Source organism: Rana temporaria, chromosome 4, assembly GCF_905171775.1.
Source record: "Rana temporaria chromosome 4, aRanTem1.1, whole genome shotgun sequence".
NCBI lineage: Eukaryota > Metazoa > Chordata > Amphibia > Anura > Ranidae > Rana > Rana temporaria.
Window position 1 is genome coordinate 37502226 of NC_053492.1, and position 25994 is coordinate 37528219.

A 25994-nucleotide genomic window follows, 5' to 3' on the forward strand; every position below is an offset into this window, starting at 1 on the left:
TGGGCCTATGACTTTTAGGTTCTCTTTCTAACTGTAGATGGATAGTATTACTGCAACTATGATTGTGATTTCATATATTTTTTAATTTACGTCAGTGATATGATTGTTTTTTTTTTTTTTTTATAAATTCTTTATTTAAGAAGGGAGAACATGCGGGAATACAGAGACATCTCTGAAAAACATTACAATCAGCAACACAGTTCCATGTATACATATCACACTGCATATACAATGGCCCAGATTCTCATACATTAGCGCTGCTCCTGGGCAGCGTAATGTATGAGCTCTACGTTTCACCGCCGCAGGTCTACAGGTTTAAATCCTGATTCTCAGAACACTTACCTGTAAACTTGCGGCGGTGTATCGTTAGATTGCTCGGCGCAAGCCCGCCCAATTCAAATGGGGCGGGCACGGTTTAAATTAGGCGCGCTCCCGCGCCGAGCGTACTGCGCATGCTCCGTCGGGTAAATTACCCGACGTGCATTGCGCTAAATGACGTCGCCTCGACGTCATTTGCCTAGATGTATACGTAAATGGCGTCCAGCGCCATTCACGGACGTCTTACGCAAACAACGTAATTTTGATTCAATTCGACGCGGGAACGACGGCCATAGTTAACATTGGTTGCCCCTGCTAATAGCAGGGGCAACCTTACGCGTCGGGTACGCTACGCAAACGACGTTAATTCGCTGCGTCGACCTCGCGTATGTTCGGGAATCGCCGTACTTACCTCATTTGCATAGACGACGGGGAAAAGCGACGATGCGACACCTAGCGGCGGGAAAATAAATTACTTTTAAGATCTGACAGCGTAACAGCCTTACGCTTGTCAGATCTAATGGGTACCTATGCGCAACTGATTCTAAGAATCAGTCACATAGATACCCGGGGCCAGATGAGGAGTTACGACGGCGCTAATGGTGTTGCGCCGTCGTAACGCCTTTGAGAATCTGGGCCTAAATATTTTGCTTACTGAGGGGACTCATAGAGCCTATCCAGGGAGCAGGATTCCCCTGTATCCCGCATGACCATTTTTACGGCTTCCGCCGTGATCGTTTTTTTCTTAACCTTTTGGTTTGAGAAACGAGAAAGAGAAAAGAAAGGAAAAAAAACCCCGAAAAAATAAAATAGAGTCCGAGCCTGGTGAGAACCGGCTCTACAGGCACAGCACACCCGTGCCAACATAATAACAGAAAAGCGGAAAGGAAAAGAGAAAAGGAGAGCCCAGGAAGCAACATAAGGTAGAGAGATAAGAGAGAAGGAAGGGGGGAAGGGGAGAGGGAGAGAAAAAAAAGGGGGGGAGAAGGGGGGGTATGTGTAAAGAGGGACGAGGAATACCATCCAGCCACAACCATCCCATCTGGGGAGTCAGAGTCAAACCCCTTCAGGAGGACTGAGCCATCAGCTTTCCGTATTCCTCTGAGTAAATAAACTTGTGCCAGAAAAACCATGTCATGGAGAATCTGTCCTGCATGCCTTTTTCCGTGGCCACCAAGTCCTCCATTGCATGGATATCTGCCACTCTTTTCAATCAACCAGCCACCGACGGAGGCTGGGTCCGCTTCCAGTTCAGGGGAATGCAGCCTTTCGCCGCCCTGATCAGGAATGGCAGTATAGATCTTCTATAAGCCTTGCCCGGGATCCTGTGGTGATGCAGAAGGAAGAGCTCAGGAGACATTGGCAGTTCCCGATCTGTGAATGTCTGAGTAATCCGATGGACCCCTGTCCAAAAAGGTTGTAGTACGCGGCAAGACCAGAAGACATGGAGGAGCGTTCCAACCTCCTCCCCACATCTCCAGCATAAGTCGGTGCTCTGAGGGAACATCATATGGATCTTTTCTGGCGTGTAGTACCAACGGGTCATGACTTTATACCCCGTCTCCTGGAGCCTCGCACAAATAGATGTCTTGTGTGCGAAAAGGATGATCCGATCGACTTGTTTCTCTGTAAGGTGTATGTCCAACTCACGCTCCCATCTAGCTATATAAGGAGGCCTATATTCTGGAGGCGGAGAAACCAATATTTGGTATGCTAGAGAGATTGTACGTCTCAACGGGGAGTGGTCTAAGCTTAGTATCTCAAAGGGGGTCAGTTGTCTCCTGAAGGCATCGAGGTAACGAAGTGTGACAGCTGAACTTTTTGCCAGAAAGACAGCTCCTTCAGGGCTGGGTCTTCCAGGATTTGCTGCCTACTCTTCCACTGACCGTTGGAAAGGAAATGTTGTGCCTGTGATCTCTCAACTCGTTTCAGATCCAGGAATCTGGGGTCGTTAAGTCCCGGACTGAAGGCCGGGTTGCCAATCATCGGGGTGATTGGGCCCTTTTGCCATGCGGCTCGCGGTTCTTTCTGAGTGTACCGATGTAGCCGGCAAATCACATCCCAGGGACGCCTCTGCTCTGCCGGTTTAGGACCGAGCACCCTGTGTATCCTGTCAAACTCCAGGGATGCCCTTTACTCGGAGGCAACCTCCGGAGGCGCAGATTATTCCGGCGGCTCTGGTTCTCGAGGTCCTCGGCGTGCAATTGAACCTCCGCCAACTGTTCCTGGTAAAGCGAGTGTGCCTGCTCCATCCGTGCGACCCTGGTCTCCAGGGCACTGACCGAAGCCTCTCCCCTGGTGAGTCTGTCATCCAAGCCACTAACCTCTGCCCTGACCTGTTGGAAGTCGCGGCGATGCTGCTCCTGCACCCTCAAGACCAGGGCCTCCATGTCTGCCTTAGTGGGGAGGCCACGCAGCAGTGCCCTGATGTCAGCATCATCACCCACAGGTTGAGCCGCTGTTCCAGTGCCACCCGAGGCGCCGGATGTAGAGTCCAGAAGGGTCGGTAAGCCCGCCAGCGAGCTTGGCACTGAGTCTTGCGAGGAGGTCATTGGAGAGGAAGGTAGTGAAGCAGGCCACAGGCCACCACGTGTCTCACTAGGCCGCGAACCAGCCGGGGGGGCCCTGAAAGTAGCTGCTGATTGGGGCCGATGCTACTGCTCTAGACGAACCCCTGGTTCTGCGTCGCTTATGGTAGCTCATGACAAGGATAAAAACTGCTGTAGAAGATCATATTAGCCGTGAGATAGGGGTCGGGAGTCGGGAGCTCTAGCAATGAGCGTCTTCACACCGCCATGTCCAAGCCACGCCCCCCGATATGATTATTTTTATCCGTTTTTATTAATTTTAAAATGATTTGTAAGAATATTGTACCATAGGGGTGTTTTTTTACTAAGCTTCTGCCTTCTTTCCTCCCCTCTAACAAATTAAGATATGTGAACTCCATGCTCCCGGCCTATGCTCTCCCATCACTGGTCTCAGTAAGGGGCTTCAGGTTTAGCATATAATGAGGGTAAATTGAGAGGAAAGGTGTGACCTGAAGAAGGAGGCCGTGCCTCCGAAACATGTTGTCATAGCAACCGCCCGCTCGTTCATCCAAGGAGATGATCCACCAGCAATTCCTTTCTATTGTGGCCGTGAGTGACGTCACGCAGCGCCAGCTGGTCCGTGCGCATGCACGCCTCCCTGAACCATTTAGCAGGACACTGCAGCCTAGACCATCGCTGCGTAATGGCTTCTGGAGCCCAGTCATCACCCCCCAAAGGCCGGGAGAGGAGGCATATACACTTGTTGGTGTTACTGCAAGATATCATCTATGTTTGTGAGTGAGACCTTTTTAATCTGTGGAATCTATTGAATAAATGTTATCAAACTAGGGCAGCTGTGCGCTCTCTCTCCTTATATGTTACAGGTTTTAGTCTGCCACCCAGTGGATTCATATGAGAGCTGCAACACCTACCAGGGATATGCAATTAGCGGACCTCCAGCTGTTGCAGAACTACAAGTCCCATGAGGCATAGCAAGACTCTGACAGCCACAAGCATGACACCCAAAGGCAGAGGCATGATGGGAATTGTAGTTTTGCAACATCTGGAGGTCCGCTAATTGCATATCCCTGATCTAGACCAATAGAACTTCTTTTTTTTTTCTTGTAAAATTCTTTTTATTTAGTTTTTTTAAGACATAACATACAAAACACATAAATGACTTGGAACGATTGGTACTTATTTAAGAAGTGTTTGCGGGACTTGTGCTGACTGTATTTGTTTGTTTGTTTTGTCTATATATGGTGGTTGAGTGCATTACTTATTGTCTTCTTTTAAACAATTGTAACTTCTAATTCCAGGTCTTTCTGAAGCTCTCCACAAGTGATCCTTGGCTCTTGGACAACTCTTCTGATAATTCTTTTCACTCCTCTGTCAGAAATCTTGCGAGGAGCACCTGGTCGTGGCCGGTTTATGGTGAAATTATATTCTTTCCACTTCCGGATTATGGCCCAATAGTGCTCACTGGAACATTTGGAAGTTTAGAAATACTTCTGTGACATATGCCATCAGTATGCTTTGCAACAATAAGGTTGTGAAGGTCTTGAAAGAGCTCTCTGCTTTTACCCATCATGAGATGTATTTTGTGTGACTCCTTGGTAATGAGACACCTTTTTATAGGCCATCAGTTGAGACTGAACCAGCTGATATTAAATTGCACTGACAAGGGGCAGGATTGCCCTCTAATTATTGATAGATTTTAGCTGGTGTCTTGGCTTTCCCATGCCTTTTTGCACCTCCCTTTATTCATGTGTTCAATACCTTTTCCCTGTGTCATTCCATTTTATTACACATGACTTAAAGAGGAACTGCAGTCTGCTCACATAATTTGTAATCAAAACATCATTGCCATTCTAAAGCTTCCCTCCAATCACATTACATATTATTTTATATACAGTATACTGTGATTCTGTACTTGCCAAATATGCTGCAGAAATCTCCCTCCACTGAGTCTGGCTGAATCCATTTAACTGTGGGCAGCTGAAGCTGCTGCCTGTTCACTTCCTGGATTTACACAGACACACAGAGGCTAACCTCCAGCTCTGCAATGCTCATTGGACCTCTTATGACTCACCCCCTACCTTCCTGGCAAACTCTCATGAGAGTGAGAGAGATCTGTGCATGATGTCATAAGCTTAGGCTTTTTACCAGACAAGAAACATTACTATTGTATAACAGATGCTACATACTTACCAACTATCTGCCAGACCAATCCCAGCTCCAATTTTTCTTACCCTTACCCCATAAATGGAGACCACACCAAGATGGACTAAATATTGGCCGTAGCAGCCTCTTTCATAACAACTCAAGTAAATTAAAGAGGTTGTAAAGGTATCCAACAGCACTGCCCCCCCCCCGAGCCCCCGTTTTACTTACCTCACCCCTCGAAAGTCCCGCGCTCATCCCCGTAATCCTCTTTGGTTCCCAGCCTGGCCGTTGATTGGCTAGGTTGGATGGATTTATAGCAGCGCAGCCATTGGCTGGCACTGCTGTCAATCACATCCGATGACGCAGTGCGCCGGAGGGCAGGGCCGAGTGATACAGTCGGCGACTATGCCCGCCGATGTATCACAGGAGCGCGCCCGCAAGAGCTTTCCACCATGCAAGCTCTCTTGCATGAAGGTGGAAAGCTCTTGCAGAGGGGGAGCCATGACAGCCGAGGGGCCCCAGAATAAGTGGATTGGGGCCACTGTGTGCAAAACAAGCCACACAGTGGAGGCAAGTATAACATGTTTGTTATTAAAAAAATGTTTTATCTTTAGTGTCGCTTTAACATAACTGTATAAAACATCTGTTAAACCACCACCCATCAGTCAAATACTCCCGTTGGTCTTTGTAGGAAACCCCAAGCTTGCCACACAATCCAATCAGAAACTGCGGTAACTTAAATAGGCCTCCAGCTGACATACTAGCTCAGAGACAACAAACCACTGACCACAGTGCACCCATTAACCAAATTCCAGCTAAACCACCGTTAGCTGGAATACCACCAACGGGACCCATACCACAATGGGTCCCGAACTGTTCCATATCCGAGGTTTCTTCCTTCACCCGCAAACACCAACACCCGCCACAGCACACCAGGGTTAAACCTTAACCTTGTGTGCCCCGCCACACTCACAACGCTCTCTGGATCCCATCCTTTAAACCTAAAGCCCACATATCAATCCCCAAAGCATTGAGGTGTACCCCGTCACCCCGAAGGTAACGCCAGGTAACGACTTCTATCTCCAAATGTCTGATCGCCAGCCCCCCATTCCTGACAAAAAATCTGCTTACATCCCTGTTCACTTTCTTTCTGGTCTTATTAATCCGCTCCACTGATCTAGCCAATCGCCAAGTAGTCAGTAGTGTTGAGCAGAATATGCCATATTCGATTTCGCGATATATCTCGAATATATATTCGAATATTCGAGATATATTCGCTAAATTCGAATATTCGTGATATTTTATCGAAAGTAAATGATTGCGATTTTTCGCTATTGCGAATGCGAAAATAATTGCGATTTTTTGATAACTGCGGTAGGAGCACTCTGATTGGCTCAGAATATTCGTGATATTTTATCGAAATATCGCAACATGCGAATGCGATATTTATTGCGCAATTTCGAGAAATGCTGGAGGAGCGCTCTGATTGGCTCAGAATATTCGTGATATTTTATCGAAATATCGCAACATGCGAATGCGATATTTATTGCGCAATTTCGAGAAATGCTGTAGGAGCACTCTGATTGGCTCAGAATATTCGTGATATTTTACAATACAAAATAATTGCGAATATTCGGCAAATGCGGAAGGAGCACTCTGATTGGCTCAGAATATTCTTGATATTTTACAATACAAAATAATTGCGAATATTCGGCAAATGCAGAAGGAGCACTCTGATTGGCTCAGAATATTCTTGATATTTTACAATACAAAATAATTGCGAATATTCGGCAAATGCAGAAGGAGCACTCTGATTGGCTCAGAATATTCTTGATATTTTACAATACAAAATAATTGCGAATATTCGGCAAATGCGGAAGGAGCACTCTGATTGGCTCAGAATATTCTTGATATTTTACAATAGAAAATAAAAAGTGTTTTGCATTGGTGGTGATTCTTTACTCTATCCATCTGTCACAGCCGTTTGTCAATCAAACACCTTGAAGATTGAACACGTTCATGCTGCATGCTTTGGACTTTTTTTCACTTCACATATCAAAGACATTTTTATGAAAGATTATTTTTCTATTATTGGGACTATATTTCTTTATATATTTGTTTCACTGTGTATTTCACAAGTTATTTGCGCTTGCTTATTTTATAATTTGCCCACATGTCTTGTCACTAGACATATTTTTTATTCTTGTAGAGCGACTCCATTTTCTGTCTTGTATTAATTTATGTTGTATAACATTTTTGAGTTGCTGCTGTATTCTCCCCTTTTTTAAGGTATGCGCAATTTTTTCCTTCTTACAAAAAATAATAATATCAAACATACAAATATTCATAACATACACATACACAAAGCCCCCCCCTTTTGCATCAGAGACAATCAGAGTTCTCCTACCACAGTTATCGAAAATTCGCAATCATTTTCGCATTCGCAATAGCGAAAAATCGCAATTTTTTTTTTTTTCAATTTGGCAACATAATAGGATCGCCTCAGCTTAGCTACTCGGCCCAGGGTCTCTAATCATACCAGCAATGCTTTTAGACGTCGATAGGATGTGATCTGTTTTAAAAATCAAATTGAAAAAATGCGAATATTCGGAATTGCGAATATTCACCGCGAAATTCGAAATATAGCGCGATTTCTCGAATATGCTATATTCGAGTCGAATATTCGCAATGCGAATATTCGTGAGCAACACTAGTAGTCAGTGCCACAATGTCAGACCACACAATCAGCATCTCTGGAAAGGCCATGCGGAGCCGCAAGAAATCAAACTTAATATCCCACACAATGTCCAACATAGACCTAAGCCCCAAGTCATTGCCGCCCACATGTAACAACTAGAACGTCAGGCGGCCAATCCAAGCGTGCAAAACGGTGCACTTCTGGAACTCTCCTGCTCCAAAGCATCCCGGGTATCCCTAACCACATAATACAGGCTTCCTGTCTTGAAATGCCCAATTGTCTACTCTCGGGCCACACATCTGCCCTCCTTGCCCACCAAAAAACATATGAATGGCCCAATATCCAGACCAGGCCTTGGGTTCCTCCTGAAAGAGAAGAAAACAACCCACATAACAATAAATGATCACCCAATAACAGGTATACCCATGCCAACACATCCCAAGAACTCTCCTACCCCACTAAACTGATAACAGAGGTGGACGAACATACAACTTAAACCGTCGTGACTCCCATCTCTCAATGCTTTTACCGCTTCCTCGTCCAACCCCCATCTGACCGCTTCCGTAGCCGCCCCAGTGCGAAACGAATGAGAGGGAAATTTCTGTTCCCCTATACACAAAGCCGCCAAACATTTTCGAAAGACTGCAATGAACTGAAATCTCAACAAAGATTTGCCGTCCCTGTGCACTAAGAAGGACCCCGCCACGTCTGGGCGTACTGCGAGGAACCCTTTTACCCACTCCACCGGGCACAAGGGCGAACATGGTAATGCATGTACCTGCACCTTCCCGTCTGGTCTGTTTTTGATCTGCACGCAAATATGGACAACCTATCTTCGCCACAGGTGACCTTTTGCCAAACCCAAAAATCTTTTGTGAAGTCTGGGCAACCCTGAAACCAAAAAGCCAACCCCGCCAACTTTTTCTCCAACCCAGACACTGACACCCTAGCTTCCAAATTACGCAAGACAAAGTACAGAACCAGCAACCTCAAGTCCTGCCCCTCCTGTCTACTCGTGACCTGCTGCAACAGGGACAACCATTTGCGCCATACCCTGTTATATGCCGCCCACGTCGCAGCGATCACCGGCCGTCTGATCCATCCGGATACTCTTCCAAGGCAACTCTTCACAGCCATTCAGGACAAGGAACCCCATGTTGCTCCGCCTCCGGTGCCAACTCCCGGATCTTGTTCTACTGAAAGCGAGACAAAGCATCAGCAATGATGCTTTCTACTCCCGGGAGGTGGACAGCATAAATAAAAACATTCAGCTGCACACAGCACAAAACTAGGTGTCTGAGCAGCCGTACCACAGGAGGGTTCGGGGATGCACCCGAAACCTTGTTGATGACCTGCACCACCCCCCGATTATCCCAATGAAAGTGCACTTTCAAGTTCCTGAAGGACTCTCCCCTAAGTTCCACCGCTAGAACCACTGGAAACAATTCCAGCAACAACATATACCTCACAAGACCTGCCTCTTTCCACGAATCCGGCCAGGGCCCCGCAATCCACTTACCCTGAAAAAAAGCCCGAAAACCAGCTGAGCCAGCCGCATCCATGTAAAGTTTCAAGTCAAAATTACTAACCGACACTGACATCAACAGCGCCCTTTCATTAAAACCAGACAGAAACGTGTGCCAAACCCTTAAATCCTCCCTGTGCTCCCGCACCAGTGGCACAAAATGAGTGGGGGACGTAAGCCCCCCGTACTTGCCGACAGCCATCTGCAAAATACTCTCCCCTTTGGGAGAATGCCACACGCAAAGTTCAACTTACCCAACAATGGCTGTGGCATCTGAAGTTGTACTTTGGGTAATCCCAGGATCCCCCGAATCTCAGCCTATAATGCCACCAGCCTATCTTCTGGCACTCCATAGCGTCCGAGTCCAGGACAATGCCCAGAAAACTCAGCACCGTAGTCGGCCGCTCCGTCTTCTCTGGGGTCAAGGGGATGCCGAAACGAGCGGCAATGTGTTCCAACGTAGCCAACAGCACCGCACAAATATCTGACGAGGCCGCTCAGGCCGGGCCCACGCACATAAAATCGTCCAGGTAGTGGATGATGTAATTCACTCCCGCAACGTCACGGAGATAGAGCAACCCATAGGCAGGCAGCGATCCACATAAAACTCCTCCTTCCAATGACAACCCAGCAAACGAAAACTGTCAGGATGAACAGGAAGCAGTCGGAAAGCCGACTCTATGTCGGCTTTGGCCATGCGAGCCCCCTGTCCATAACACCAAACCAAAAACACAGTCGCATCAAAGGACGTGTACGAGACAGCACACATTTCCGGGGTCAATTGCGTTTTTGACCGATCCCCCTTTGGGAATGAAAGATGGTGAATCATCCTAAATTTATTGGGCTCCTTTTTTGGCATGACCCCCAAAGGTGAGACCACCAAATCCGGTAATGGCAAATAAGGAAAAGGGCCACCCAACACAACCTCCTTCCACAGTTTCTCGGAAACAACGTCCGCATGTTGCAAAGTTAAGCGCAGCATTACGCGACAAAGGGGGCGCATTAATCAGCCTCGACGGAATGCTAAACCCCCCAAAAAATACAGGCTCAACAACCGTTCTGCCCCCTATCTGGGTACCTATCGAGAAAAGGCTGCATCCTTTCCACCTTCACTGGTGTTGTCCCTTTTACTAGCAGACGCCCCCCTGGTGCCACCTTTTCCTTGCTTGAAGCAACGGGACATGGGATGCGCACCTCCGCAACTGGAGCATTTGTGCTTGTACTTGCAGGACCCCCCAAACTTGCAGGAACCCTCATTATATTGAAATATACAAGAAAAAGAGAGCAAACGGCTGCCCTAGTGTGATGCAGTTTTAATGATACAAATGCAAAATCAAATAATAGAGGATTGCACTCACAAACATGGGACTTACATCGCATGGACTGTGCGCGTGCCCCACAGCAGATACAGCCTGACGAGATGAGGAAGCAGAGGGCCAGATTCTCCTACATTGTAGGCGGGCGGCGCGTAAACCATTTACACTCCGCCGCCCCAACCTACAGGAGCAAGTGCTGTATTCCCCAAACACTTGCTCCGTAGTTTGGGGCGGCGTAGTGTATTTGGCCCGGCGTATCCCCATGTAAATCCAAGGGGGCAGCTTCTATTTAAATTAAGCGCGCCCCCGATTCTAACGAACTGCGCATGCGCCGGGCTTAAAATAGCCCAGTGCGCATGCTCCAGTTCTCAGCGTAAAACATCAATGACGCCGACGTGTGCGTCATTGACGTAAAGTCGTATTTGCGGACGAATTAGTAAAACGACGTACCCGACGGGAAAACACGACGCGGACCCGACGCCATACTTAACATGGCCTATGTGGGAGTGGCGTAAGGTCACCCCTCATATAGCATGGGTAACCTTACGCCTACGCAAACTATGTTAGCGACGGTTACGCGACGCGATTTCGTTCGTGAATCGGCGTATCAGGCTCATTTGCATAAACAAATGAGACCTGAACGTAAACGCCACCTAGCGGCCGGTGGAGTAATTACATTTAAGATCCGACAGTGTAAGTGACTTACACATGTCGGATCTTAAGCGTATCTATGCGAAAATGATTCTAAGAATCACTCGCATAGATACGCGGCCCAAAAAAGAGAGATACGATGGAGTATCGTGAGATACTCCATCGTAACTATACTCCGATAATGGCTCAGAGTCTGCAGTGACATCCCACATCATTACCACTCGTGTTTGGGAGCCAACCCAGTCATACAGGCCAGGAAGGGAGACATACATCCTGCTGTACCTGTGATCTAAGTCCCATGTTTGTGAGTGCAATCCTCTATTATTTGATTGTGCATTTGTATCAATAAAACGGGATCACACTAGGGCAGCCGTGCGCTCTTTTTTCCTTTGTATATTTCAGATTAAATCCGCCACCCAGTGGATCTTTGAGAGAGCTGCAGCACCTAGAGCAAGAGAACTTTTTCTATATAGGCTGTTAACATTTGAGAGTTGTTTGTGGGGTCAGCGCGGATTTTGTTTTTTTTTGTGTTTGGACTCTTTTACCCTCCTTATATTGCCAGCACACCCCATTTTTCCTTGTGGCCAATTGTCCAGGTTGGATGAGCCACCACCCCTCCCCCCGGAAAAAACTGACTTGGTGTCCTCACCGACATCATAAGGTGCATCCACAGGCTAATGTCCTTGTGATCCCACCGCAAGGACAGGCGTATCGCCCTCCGCTGACGGAACTGTTTGTCGTATCGCAACCACTCTGTTCCCCCGCAGACTCTATGTGCCTCACCCACGGCGTCCAAATAGCAAAACAGAAATTTTTTCCGGGTTTTTGCCGCAACTGCCAGCCTGACCAGATGCTGTTTTTTAGCTGCCTTCCCCCGCCGTGCCCTCCGCTGATGCCTTGGTAGCCTCGTTCTGCCCCGCCACCAGGGCCATTTGAAGGATTTTGGGGGCCCCAAGCAAAATGGACAACGACAGGGCAGGGTTGAGAAGCTTGGGGATGTGCTGCTGTCGGAAATGACATCCGAGTCTTTTCAAGTTCAGAAGCGGGGGGGGGGGTGGGGGGTTTCGGCCGCTACCTAAAATGGCTTCTTAGTTCTTCCTCCTCCCTCATCCTCCTTCCTCCTCCCGTGCAGCGAGCGAGTTGCGAGGGGGGGGGGCCCAGCATGCCAGCCTGGCGCCCCAGGCCAGCTCTGGGGCCCCAAGCAATTGCTTTGTTTGCCTGTCCTGTCGCAACGGCCCTGCCCGCCACGTGGGTGCCGCCGCCACTGTGGGTGGTGTGGGAGCCACCACCGGTCCAGGAGACCCCGACCCTGCTGCCACCCCCCCAGGCATCACCCAGGCCGCCGCCGGCGATGTGTGCCCGCTTGGCCCAGGCTCAAACCTGTGCACCAATTTCTTCAAACCCGCCAGGAACCCCTGAAACCCCAGATCCACCATGGCGTGGTCACGGACCGAAGCGGCCGATGCAACACCGCCCGCTGGACAGGGAGCTGATTACCAGACCTACTCCCACCACCCTTCCCCCCCTCACGACATCAACACCCACTATAGGAGAGGAAGAAAAAACAGACTTACCAGGCTGCCTAGGAAGGGTCCCACCAGCCAAAGGTCCCGCCTCCATCACCGCCAGGGGTCCTCGAGGCCCCTCTTCTTCCGACAGCAATAACTCACCCTCTGAACGATCAACCACCATGTCATCATCCCTCATCGATCACCCTCCAGGGGAGCCGTCCCTGGATGGTGAGGATCCACGCTGCTCCATGCCCCACCTCCGCGCACCAGATCCGCCCACCGATTTCCTGGTCGCTTTGCCCGGGCCTCTGCTGCCTCCACCGCTCTGTCAGCCTGTGTCATTTCCATCTGCTGTCTTCTTCTTCTGCCCCTCCCCCAAATGGGAGCCGTCAGCTGTGCGTTGGGAAGGGCCGGCGGCCGCAGCAGACCGAGTCCCCAGCCGAAGCCCCACCTCACTGCCTCCTCGCCAGGGGCAGAGCCTGCATTGTCCGTCTCACTCCGTGTGGCGGGCCTAGCGGGAGGTCCAGAGCTGCCGGAGGTCCCACTCACCGAGCTCCGTCCTTGTTGGGGATTCCTCCCAGGACCCCCCACCCTGGGAACCGATGTGCGCTTTGCAGGGGGGCCGTGGAGGGACCCGTAGTTGACGCTGAGCTCTGGGGGGAGGGGGAGTCCAGGGAGAAGCGCTCCAGCGGCCGAAACCGCCAAGCTCGTACGGGCTCCTGCCCCACTGTGCCCACCCCTGGGGACCCATCTACTAACATGGATGCAAGCCTTGCCTGCAGCCGTCATTCCCCCTTAGACGCCGCTTCCACCGCAGCCAGTCCAGCAATTCTTCCACTGCAGACATGTTGTCAGCTTGCTCCTCCTGCTACCACTGAGCTGGGGAGGGACCCACACTTTGCTTCATGCAGCTAACCCCTTCCCCTACCTCCAACTCCCAATCCATTGAGCTCTCTTAAAAAAAAAACATGTTAATGTGCCACTAGTTAACCCTGTCATGTCCGCCCTTCGTCTATGGCATTCTTTTATTTTACTCTGGGCTTCTCTGGAAGTGGGTTGTATAAGGTATTTAATGGCAAAAAAAAAAAAGTTTTACTATCCAAAATTAAGTGCCCTGCTTGACGTGGGTCGGGGGTCCGATCGGGCCCCCCCCCCCCGTACATGCGGCGGTCCCCGTGGCTTCAGGAGCGATCCGGGACGACAGCGCGGCTATTCGTTTATAGCCGCTCCGTCGCGATCGCTCCCCGGAGCTGAAGAACGGGGAGAGCCGTGTGTAAACACGGCTTCCCCGTGCTTCACTGTGTCGGCGCATCGATCACGTCATTCCCTTTATAGGGAAGACACGATCGATGACGTCATTCCTACAGCCACACCCCCCTACACTAGTAAACACACACAAAGTAAACCCCCTGTGGTTAACTCCCAAACTGCAAACTGTCATTTTTACAATAAAGAATGCAATTTAAAGCATTTTTTGCTGTGAAAATGACAATTGTCCCAAAAATGTGTCAAAATTGTCCGAAGTGTCCGCCATAATGTCGCAGTCACGAAAAAAATCGCTGATCGCCGCCATTAGAAGTAAAAAAAAAAAAAATGCAAAAAAACTATCCCCTATTTTGTAAACACTATAAATTTTGCGCAAACCAACCGATAAACGATTATTGCGATTTTTTTTTACCAAAAATAGGTAGAAGAATACGTATCGGCCTAAACTGAGGAAAAAAAATGTTATATATGTTTTTGGGGAAAATTTATTATAGCAAAAGTTAAAAAATATTGCTTTTTTTTCAAAATTGTCGCTATATTTTTTTTATATCGCAAAAAATAAAAACCGCAGAGGTGATCAAAGACCACCAAAAGAAATCTCTATTTGTGGGAAAAAAAGGACGCCAATTTTGTTTGGGAGCCACGTCGCACGACCGCGCAATTGTCAGTTAAAGCGATACAGTGCCGAATCGCAAAAGGGGCAAGGTCCTTGAGCTGCATAATGGTCCGGGTCTTAACCCCCCTGGCGGTATTCCCGAGTCTGGCTCGGGGTTACATTTTTGTGCTGCGATCGGTAACCCCGAGCCAGCATCCACAGGCAGTGTTTACTTACCTTGTCCCTAGATAATGCGATGCTGCCGCGCTGTGTGAGCGAGCGGTGTCCTCCTCGCTCGATTCACAGTGTCCCTGTGCCGCCGATCTCCGTTCCCTGCGACGTTACGACGCACGGGGGGTGGAGAACGGTGCCAAATTCAAAAATGTAAATAAACACAATACATTCAGTATACCATTATCTTACAGATTACAGTACTGTATGTAAAAAATACACATCCCCTTTGTCCCTAGTGGTCTGCCCAGTGTCCTGCATGCACTTTTATATAATAAAAACTGTTCTTTCTGCCTGCAAACTGTAGATTGTCCATAGCAACCAAAAGTGTCCCTGTATGTCAAAAGTGATTTTAGAGCAGCTAGAAAACAGCGATAATAAATTATAATCACTTGCAGAATTGAGCGATAGCGATTTGTGGGGAAATACGTCATTAAAAATAAAAGTAATGTAGCGCCCCCTTACTTTCAGTAAAGGCACTACGCTAAAGTTAGTGGGAGAATGAAACAGGTAAGTTGCTCTCATTCCTAATTGTGTTAAATTTGTCTGTCGCCAAATCTGGATTGTTCTGTGGGTCAGACTGCGTTCTAGGGATGTGGTACCATCCCTGGGCCGCAGGTGGCACCAGAGAAGTCCAGGCGGAGCTGCTTTTTCCCCAACAGCCAATGAGAGGAGTTGAGCCTCGCTGTGCATGCTGGGAGGGAGTATTTCTGTGGCGAAAGCCGTTGTTCTTGGTTCTTCGCGGGTTCCTGGTTCCAGGTGTGGAACCCACCTTTAGGGTGTAAGCACATCGCGGGCCCCACCACTATGGCCTACCTGGCCTGCGGTCGTGCGTAACGCAGAGTTCCAGACTCTGGGCCCTCCTGGCCTGGAGCAACTGATGCTACCAGGGGCCCCAGTGACTTACTGGGTCCCCAGCTCTATTGAAGAGATCCTAAGCTACGTGCTGTGCGGTGGGGGATTGGCTCAAGGAGAACCCGGAGGCAGGTTGTCTGAGAGACTTGAACGAACCATCTGGGATCTGGTGACCGGTTACTGACAGGTACGCTGAAACTGTCAGATGGTGACCCTAACGTGACTTATTGAGGAAGATTCGCTCTGCGTCCACATTGTCAGCATTGAGCCTGTGGCAGAGGCCTGAACTAGCATATTAATTCAATCAGAGCCAGGCCTGTGGCAGAGGCCTGTTCCTCCCAATAACCTTAAAGTGACACTTCGGCTGCCAGGCTCGTGGCAGGAGTCTGTCCGGAGGCACTTCACCCACTCTGGCTGGAGTGGCGACAAACTGTAACTACTACTACTGAGAGCAGGATTGTTTTCCTCTTATCCAGGCCTGATACTGCAAGGTTCTCTTACTTCATCAACCTTTTCTGTCCTACTTCATGTTAATGTTGGTCGTGTTGAGCCGAGAAATAAAGCATTCAGAAAACCTACTTCGCTGATTGGACATTCGTTTACTGCTCTACTCACTACTATCACCCCTGGACAACGATTAGAGGTAACTTAATACGCCGATCCCAAATCAACCAGCAGCTCCTGAGGGGGTATCGCTACACATGTGGGCTCGTCCGGGATTCGGCTGTTACCTCTTGCAATGGAAAATTGTGAGTACAAGATTTACTAAAAGAGCGAAGAGTGTCGTGTTTTGAACTGTCCGGCAACGAGGGAGTTAACCTCACACAGCTAAGCTTGGGCGTACGTGCAGCACAGCACGTGCCTGAAACGTGCCTGGACAAGTTCTTCAAGTGGGAGGAGCCACCCACCCCTGCGTGAGACGTATAACAGAGTCTTCACACAATTTCAGCAGAACACCGCCCACCTGCAAGAGAGAAGGAGAACCACGTGGCGATGTCTGCCTTCCTACAACCTCGTGTTGCCGCTCCCCGATTGAGGTCTCCAATTACCTCACCGGGGTCCTCAGCATGTTTGCAGGGGTGCCCGTAACTGACACGGGTGTCCGCTTGTCCACCGAGGGACAGTTTGTGCTCCTGTCCAGTGGAAGAACGGAGATGCTGGGCCTAACCTGTCCCCGTTGCGGGGGGCTGTCCGTGAAGATCCAGCCTTTGGCCCGATGCCAGCGATTCCGGGCCTATCTGTTTGTGGCCACATCACCCATGTAAGCTCCAAGGGAGTACCGGGTGAATTTTGTCACCGCCACCATTACCGCGGAGGAGGAAGCCGTATGGCCGGAGCCATCCCCGTCGGTAGCCATTGTGGAACCAGAAGTCTGGGACCCTGAAATTATTTCAGTGTCATTCACCTTGACCCTACCCTCGGCTGCCTTGCCACCTCACTCATTGGAGGTAAGCCCTGTGGACAAACCGGACCAAGAAGGTGACCCATCCAGCGTGACCAGCCTAACGGACGTGACGAGTACACAGGCCGAGACCACCTCAGAGACGACTGCTACTTCCAGAGCGATCTCCGTGTGGTGTGCCTTTGTAGGAGCAAAACCTGCTCCAGCCTCCTGCAGCCGCGGTCGAGGCCTACCTGATCAGCGCTCCTTGCCAGACTGGCCAAGGGACCATACAGCAGCCAAACCCTGCGGTTACCCGCCAGCGGAGGAGTTGCATTCCTCGGACTTTGACCCTTTATCGGACGATTCTTTAACCGATGACGGCGACCTCCCTGACTACCTGTTTGAACCTAAGTTCCCTGAGTTGCAGGGCTTCGGAGGATCCCGTGCCCTCTATGGTACTCGGAGAAGGAAGAAGCACTCCGGCCGGAGCACATCGTGTGGGTCCCAGCAGACGTCCATGGACGTTCTGCGTCTGACCTGGGGAGTTGGTGAGTCGAATGTTGTCCCTGTTACAATCACCACCCCTGTGCCCCTTGTTGCTCCCATGTTGAAAAGGGCACCGAACGCAATAGTGCTGCCGGGACGAGGAGACCCACGAAATTTGCCAAGTTTGGCCAGGCTGCAGCGCCTGGTAATACAGAGAGTTGCTGCCAATCACGGGTATGAGTACCCGTATGTGCAACCTTCCCTGTTAAAGCAGATTGACCAGGAACGGGAAGCTTGGTGCCAGGAGGCCATATGGTCACACTTGAAAATACCCTGTATCTTGGAGGGTGCAGACCTAAGGCTTTCTTATCTAAATGTTAAGTTTGAACGCTGTCACCGTGACTGAAGCTGGGGCCGGCATATCTACAGCGATCGGGTCGTGCTGAAGTCTCCTGGGAGAGAGGACCAGGTGTTTTCAACCACTACGACCACAGCAGATGGTACCATTGTTATCCTGCCTGACCCTCGATTTTATAAGTAGGCTAAATGACTGCTTTTCCTGACCTATTAACTTTCAAGAAGTTTTGGACAAGGGTTTGCCCCCACTTAAGTTGTGTTTTTTTCCTGTTTCCACTTTCCCCCTGGCCTCTCCGGATCCACATCAAGGCTTATGTGAAGAACTTTGGAGGGAGGGGTTGGGTTCAGTCAGTTAGAGGGGGTCCTTGCCAACTTCTCCACAGCAGTATTTTTCCCAGCAGCCAATGAGAGGAGTTGAGCCTCGCTGTGCATGCCGGGAGGGAGTATTTCTGTGGCGGAAGGCGTTGTTCTTGGTTCTTCGCGGGTTCTTGGTTCCAGGTGCGGCACCCACCTTTAGGGTGTGCGCACATCGTGGGCTCCACCACTATGGCCTATCTGGCCTGGGGTCGCGCGCAACGCGGAGTTCCAGACTCTGGGCCCTCCTGGCCTGGAGCAACTGATGCTACCAGGGGCCCCAGTGACTTACTGGGTCCCCAGCTCTATTGAAGAGATCCTAAGCTATGTGCTGTGCGGTGGGGGATTGGCTCAAAGAGAACTCGGAGGCAGGTTGTCTGAGAGACTTGAACTAACCATCAGGGATCTGGTGACCGGTTACTGACAGGTACGCTGAAACTGTCAGATGGTGACCCTAACGTGACTTATTGAGGAAGATTCGCTCTGCGTCCACATTGTCAGCATTGAGCCTGTGGCAGAGGCCTCAACTGGCATCTTAATTCAATCAGAGCCAGGCCTGTGGCAGAGGCCTGTTCCTCCCAACAACCTTAAAGTGACACTTCGGCTACCAGGCTCGTGGCAGGAGTCTGTCCGGAGGCACTTCACCCACTCTGGCTGGAGTGGCGTCGAAATGTAACTACTACTACTGAGAGCAGGATTGCTTTCCTCTTATCCAGGCCTGATACTGCAAGGTTCTCTTACTTCATCAACCTTTTCTGTCCTACTTCATGTTGATGTTGGTCGTGTTGGGCCGAGAAATAAAGCATTCAGAAAACCTACTTCGCTGATTGGACATTCGTTTACTGCTCTACTCACTACTATCACCCCTGGACAACGATTAGAGGTAACTTAATACGCAGATACGCCGACAACGACAATTCTGCAACTGAGCAAATTTAAGTGATTTTGATTTGATTACATTATTGAATATTTTTCATTATAATTACATTATTATTTGTTATACTTATTTATAGTTATTTATTATAATGCCGCGTACACACGGTCGTTTTTTCGTCATGAAAAAAAACGACGTTTTTAAAAACGTAATTTAAAATCATCGTGTGTGGGCTTCACATCGTTTTTCTGCTTCTGAAAAAATGTAATTTTTCGGGTTGTAAAAAGTGATCGTGTGTGTGCTAAAACGACGTTTTAAACCCGCGCATGCCCAGAAGCGAGTTATGAGACGGGAGCGCTCGTTCAGGTAAAAATACCATTCATAATGGAGTAAGCACATTCATCACGCTGTAACAGACAAAAAAGCGTGAATCTAACAAGGAATCAGCTAAAAGCAGCCTAAAGGCGAATAGAACTTCCCCTTTAGAGTGCCGTCGTACGTGTTGTACGTCACCGCACTTTGTTCATCATTTTTTTTAAACGATGGTGTGTAGGCAACGTCGTTTTTAATGATGAAGTTGGAAAAACATAGTTTTTTGGACATGCTGAAAAATTTCGTTTTTTTTAATGCCGAAAAACGACCGTGTGTACGCGGCATAATTTATAATTTTGTTTTTCAAACTTTATCATACCCGAGATGTCTCTTGCAGACTCTTGTTTGGACAGATTTAAGTGAGTTATTCCTAAGAATTACAGGCCTACAATGTAAAACGACAAATTTTCATGCAAAAAAAATTGTACCGCTTTTAGCACCTAAAACCAGAAAGAATCATACCGCCAGGGAGGTTAAGTGGTTAAAAAAATGCAAAAACTGCATTTACATTCATTCTATGTGAGATAACCAGCAACTGTGCATTTTGATTTAGAGATTTTCATACAATATATAAGGCTGCAACTGTTGTGCAAACATGGCAATATTAACCACTTGCCTTCTGGGCACTTTCACCCCCTTCCTGCCCTGGCTATTTTTCAGCTTTCAGCACTGTCGCACTTTGAATGACAATTGCATGGTCATGCAACACTGTACCCAAATAACATTTTTATAATTTTTTTTAACACAAATAGAGATTGCTTTTGGTGGTATTTAATCACCACTGAGTTTGTTTTTTCATTTGTGTAGCAAAAAATTAACCACTTAAGGACCGCCTCCTGCACATATACGTCGGCAGAATGATACGGCTGGGCACAAGCACGTACAGGTACGTCCTCCTTAAGTGCCCAGCCGCGGGTCGCGGGCGCGCGCCCGCGACCCGGTCCGAAGCTCTGTGACCGCGGCCGCGGACCCGATCGCCGCTGGAGTCCCGCGATCGGTCCCCGGAGCTGAAGAACGGGGATAGCTATGTGTAAACACAGCTTCCCCGTTCTTCACTGTGGCGCTGTCATCGATCGTGTGTTCCCTAATATAGGGAACCACAATCAATGACGTCACACCGACGTCACACCTACAGCCACACCCCCCTACAGGTTTTTTTTACCAAAAATAGGTAGAAGAATACGTATCGGCCTAAACTGAGGAAAAAACATATTTTTTTTATATGTTTTTGGGGGATATTTATTATAGCAAAAAGTAAAAAATATTGCATTTTTTTCAAAATTGTCGCTCTATTTTTGTTTATAGCGCAAAAAATAAAAACCAGAGGTGATCAAATACCACCAAAAGAAAGCTCTATTTGTGGGAAAAAAAGGACGCCAATTTTGTTTGGGAGCCACGTCGCACGACCGTGCAATTGTCAGTTAAAAACGACGCAGTGCCGAATCGCAAAAACTGGCCAGGTCCTTTACCTGCCTAAAGGTCCGGGTCTTAAGTGGTTAAAAACAAAAATGATAAAAAAATGTTTTTATAGTTTGTTATAACATTTTGCAAACAGGTAATTTTTCTCCTTCACCGACGTGCGGTTATGAGGCTGCACTGATGGGCATCGATAGGCTGTACTGATGGGCACTGATAAGGCAGGCACTGATGAGCACTGATAGGTGCCACTGAAGGGCAGTAATAGGTGTCACTGATAGGCGGCACTGAAGGGCACGTATAGGTGGCACTGATGGGTGGCACTGAAGGGCACTGATGAGGAGACACAAAAAGCTAGACTGTCCATTGAATCCACTGTGTTAAGGAGGAAGAACATTGGGGCGTCCTGCACGGGGCAGATCCAATACAAGCAGCTAACCAGGACAACAGGCAGCAACACAGGCCGACTGTCTGGGTCAATGGAAAGGGAGCCAATGGGCTACGTGATACTGGGGCCACCATGACCCTGCTACAGAAGAACCTCATCCCAGAGAGCCAGCACACCGGAGACACTGTAGCCGTAAGAGTAGCGGGAGACACCGTCTTCCGGCTACCCGTTGCCCGGGTTCACCTGGATTTGGGGGTTGGCTCGGGACATGTGAATGTGGGGGTGATGAAGGATTTGCCAGCGGATGTACTACTGGGGAATGATTTGGCCCCCATTGTTTCTGCTTACGCCCCGATATGCCCCGATATGCCCCGCTGAAGCCCACACCGTGACTACCTGTGCTCAGACCCGTGCTGCTGGAACCAACCCGCTTGCTGCGGAGACCCGGGTAAGACGACCTTCCCCGACAGGTACCGTAAATCAGGCACAATATCACAGTCTAAAATTGGAATGTGACAAGTTGGCCAGTGAGAAATCGGAGATGCAACGACACTACGTCATGTATTATGAGATGTCCCGTGGCTTGAACATTGAAATGCACAAACAGGCTGAAATTGTCAGAAGGTTGAATGGGATTTGCGCCCAGGTTGTGCCTTATCTCTCCCAAGAGCAACAGCAACAGGTTTTGGGAGCCATTGAGAGAGCAAAGCAAGTGACTGTTCCAGAACTGACTTCCATTATTCATCTTCCCCATCAGCTACCGACCTGGTAAGCAAAATGGCAATGCGGATGGGTTATCCCGGCAAACAGACGTCATCCCAGCCTCCTAGTTCCGGACATCCCCAAGTTGACCCGAAAAGGCTCAAGTCAGGTCTGCCGGAGTGTCCCACAAGGAGGGAGCCATGTAACGGGAGTCCCTTTTGGGCATAGGGTGACTGGGAAATATTAATTAGAAATGACATGAGATGGGACATTACTGATAGTTCATATTGCAGGATCTTGAGATATTGCAAATTGTTGGTTAATGTTGACCCAAACGGTCCATAGTGACTCATTTCTCTGTGTAGCCTGTTGACATGCTAATTGAGTCTGCTTCTGAAAGGCCTCTCATTGTGTGATGCTCCTTTGTGTGAATTCTATTGATATAAGATGTGGAATGGAACTTGTCAAGCTGTATGCGGAGACAGAACGTCTGTCTAAGATGTGGAATGTGACTTCTCAGGTGTATTGAATCCCCACTGTGTGATGAGGGGGATGGAGAGTCTCTTTGTTCCTTTCATGCTTGAACTGTATAAACCCTGAGAGTGTACCATTAAAGATGTCTTTCATTTGAAACCAGAACCCAGAGCTGTGTGTCTCGGTTATTCTTGGAAATGGGATGGATCGGGTCCTGTTGGTTGGAGTGTCAGATAAGCTGTCGTGGGTTATAACGGTATGTCACAATATAACGGTATGTACGGCGAAAAAAAAAAAAGACCTGCATACTGTAAATGTCGTTAGTATGCTGGATGCAATGTTAGATAATTGTTTTAGGGTGAACCTCCACTTTAAAGTATATCTGTGACGGGAGCCACTTTGGGCGGGGGGCTTATGGAATCTAGCTTACCTTGGAGAGCACTGAAAGCTCCTTGTGCAGCTCCCCCTGGCCCCTCCAATGTGTAAGTTACGATGTGTCTATTGGGGGCACAGGGTGACCGAGAACCCCAGTTGGGTCTGCCTAACTCGACTCACCGCACAACCACACCAGACTCAGCATTTCGTGTTACCCCTGTTATTCTGGATTCTATATGTGTGGTTTGTGCTGAAAGAATGAAGGGGCCCTTTCACTAGGGACATTGATGTTTCTGAACTGTATCCCTCGAGAGGATATGAAGATGGATGGATTTGCCTTTTGGACTGCTGGATTGTTTGGGGTGTGGCTGTGTCCCATTGTTCTATTGTTTCTGTCTGCCTTGGGAGCAACCTATTATTGGATGTATATGTGTATGTGGATTATCTGGGTGAGGGGAGGGGGGTTCTCCTGCAGCCACTCCTGTCTGTGTGTCTCTTGTTACTGAACGTAGTTTACCCCACCCTGTGTCATTATGTAAAGGAGGGGGATTCCTCCAACAGCCCTCCCTGCTGATAAAACGGTTTACTTTTGGAAAGTTGAATACCTGTATTTCATGTTACTGGAGGAGGTAAAGTCCCCCCCCCCTATATCATTATGCAAAGAGGGGGATTGTCCTCTTGAGTGTACATCTCTGTACCTGTATTTGAATAAAGAGTCTGATGTTTTCCACCATACACTGATGCTTCGACAAGTGACTGAGTGGGCTAAGGGACCTTGGATTGTGCTGGTACTGGACAAAGGAAGCGTAGATGGTGGATAGACTTTTCTTGAGTATGGGGGCCTGTGACAATAACTAAAGACAAAAGTGTTTTTCTTTTTTTTTATATAGTGCAGAGGGATTAGAAGGCTTGTGAATTGTGTTGCTGTCTGTGCCCCTGTTAGGGAGATTTACCATTTCTATTTGTACTATTTATTATTATCATTGAAAGTGAAAATAAAAATTAAATCCCAAACCCTGGGATTTCTTCCAATGGGGACACTAGTTCTGGTGACCTGGGGAAATTCCCTTAATTTGCAGGGATTTCCTCTTACTTCCTGTTTGATCATGGGACAGGAAGTGAAGGGAAGTCTCCAAAATGGGACACAGATGGCAAAAAAAAAAAAAGAAATCAGACAGGGGTTGTAACCCTCCCTTACTCTATCCAAAATGATTTATTTTCTTTTGCCTATAGTTCTACTTTAAAAGCTAGATTTATCGTTGTTCACCATTTAAAAGAAAAAAAAAATCGAGCCCACGATGTACCAATATAGCATTAATGTACCTATTTTGCAAAAATAAAACAGCTTTCCATTAATTCTTCCCACCAGGGCCGATCCACCCTATAGGCTCACTATGCAAGCCGCTTAGGTCCCCACAAAGCTGCAGGGGGCCCCCCAAATTACTAGAGGCCCCGCCTGGTGAGAAGTCATTTTTGGCCCCTCACCCCGCTTCTCAACTCGCTGGCTGCATGGGAGAAGAGGTAAGAAGTCAGCACCCCCGGCTTCTCACTTTAATGTAAGATGTCAGTTCCTATAGCAGAACACCCCCTCCCCCAGCTTCTCAACTGTAATATTTAATGTGACATGTCACTGTCGGCAGTGTCCCCCCCCCCCCACTTCTCAACTTTAATGTGACATGTCATTTTCGGCAGCCCCCTCGCTTCTCAACTTTAATGCGACATGTCATTTTGCTTAGGGCCCCAGGGAGGTCAGGATCGGCACTGCTTCCCACAGTTACCTCACTCTCTTCATAGCTATTTAAAAACACTGCTCCATTACGTCTGCCTTACTTTCTGGCCAGACTTTAGGTCATGACACAGGAAGGAGTTGACCAGCTGATCTCATTAGCACACACCCTGCATCATCTACCCTTAGCTGGTCAACTGCACCCTGTGTCATGACCTAAAGTCTGTCCAGGAAAAAAGGCAGAAATAATTGAGAAGTGTTTTAACCACTTTGGTACAGCATTGCATGACCGCTATCCTGACTGGACGTCTTTCAGGATAACATCCAGCGTGTGCCTGTGAGGGATGTGCAGCGTGCCGATCGGTGGAGCGGCATGTCAGTCTGACACACCGCAACAACGATCTTGGTAAAGAGTCTCTGACGGAGTACCATCTATCAGTGTCCATCAGTGACAACTATCAGTGCCACCCATAAGTACCCATCAGTGCCACTTATAAGTGCCCATCAGTGCCGCCTATCAATGCCCATCAGTACCGCCTATCAATGCCGCTTATCAGTGCTGCATATTAGTGCCCATCAGTGCCATCTTATCAGTGACAACTCATTGGTGCCACCTCATCAGTGCTAAAGTCTGTCCATGAAGAAAGGCAGAAATAATTGAGAAGTGTTTTTAACCACTTGGGTACAGAATTGCATGACCGCTATTCTGACTGGACGTCATATGACGCCTTTCAGGATAACAGCCGGCGTGTGCCCACGCAATAACGATCTTGGTAAAGCTGATCAATGCTCCTCAATACCTATGCGAGAAAATAAAACACTATACCCCTAGTCGTGTCCTCCGGTCAACTAACCAAAACCTCCTCCACATCCCCAAGACCCGCTACATATCTAAAGGAGAATGAAGAATGGCAGTCCAAGGACCACGGCTATGGAACGCTCTACCCATGGACATCCGCATGGAAGAAAACCATCGGGCCTTCAGGAAAAAACTTAAGACCCACCTCTTCTGAAGACACAGGATGACACTGGATACAAAAAGCGCCTTGAGGCAATTTAGTTCGCATTTGTAGCGCTATACAAGTTACTCACTCACTAGTGCCGCCATATCTCATATATTTAAAAAAACATTTTTTTTTTTTGTTTAGCAAAATATAAAAACCCCAGAGGTGATTGAATACCACCAAAAGAACGCTCTATTTGTGGGAACAAAATGAGAAAAATTTGGTTTGGGTAGAGTGTTGCATCACCGCGCAATTGTCATTCAAAGTGCGACAGCGCTGAAAGCTGAAAATTGGCTTGGGCAGGAAGGGGGGAAGTGCCTGCTATTGAAGTGGTTAAACAGCTATGAAGAGAGTGAGGTAAGTGTGTGTAGAATTAATGGAAAGCTGTTTTATTTTTGTAAAAGAAGTACATTGATGCTATA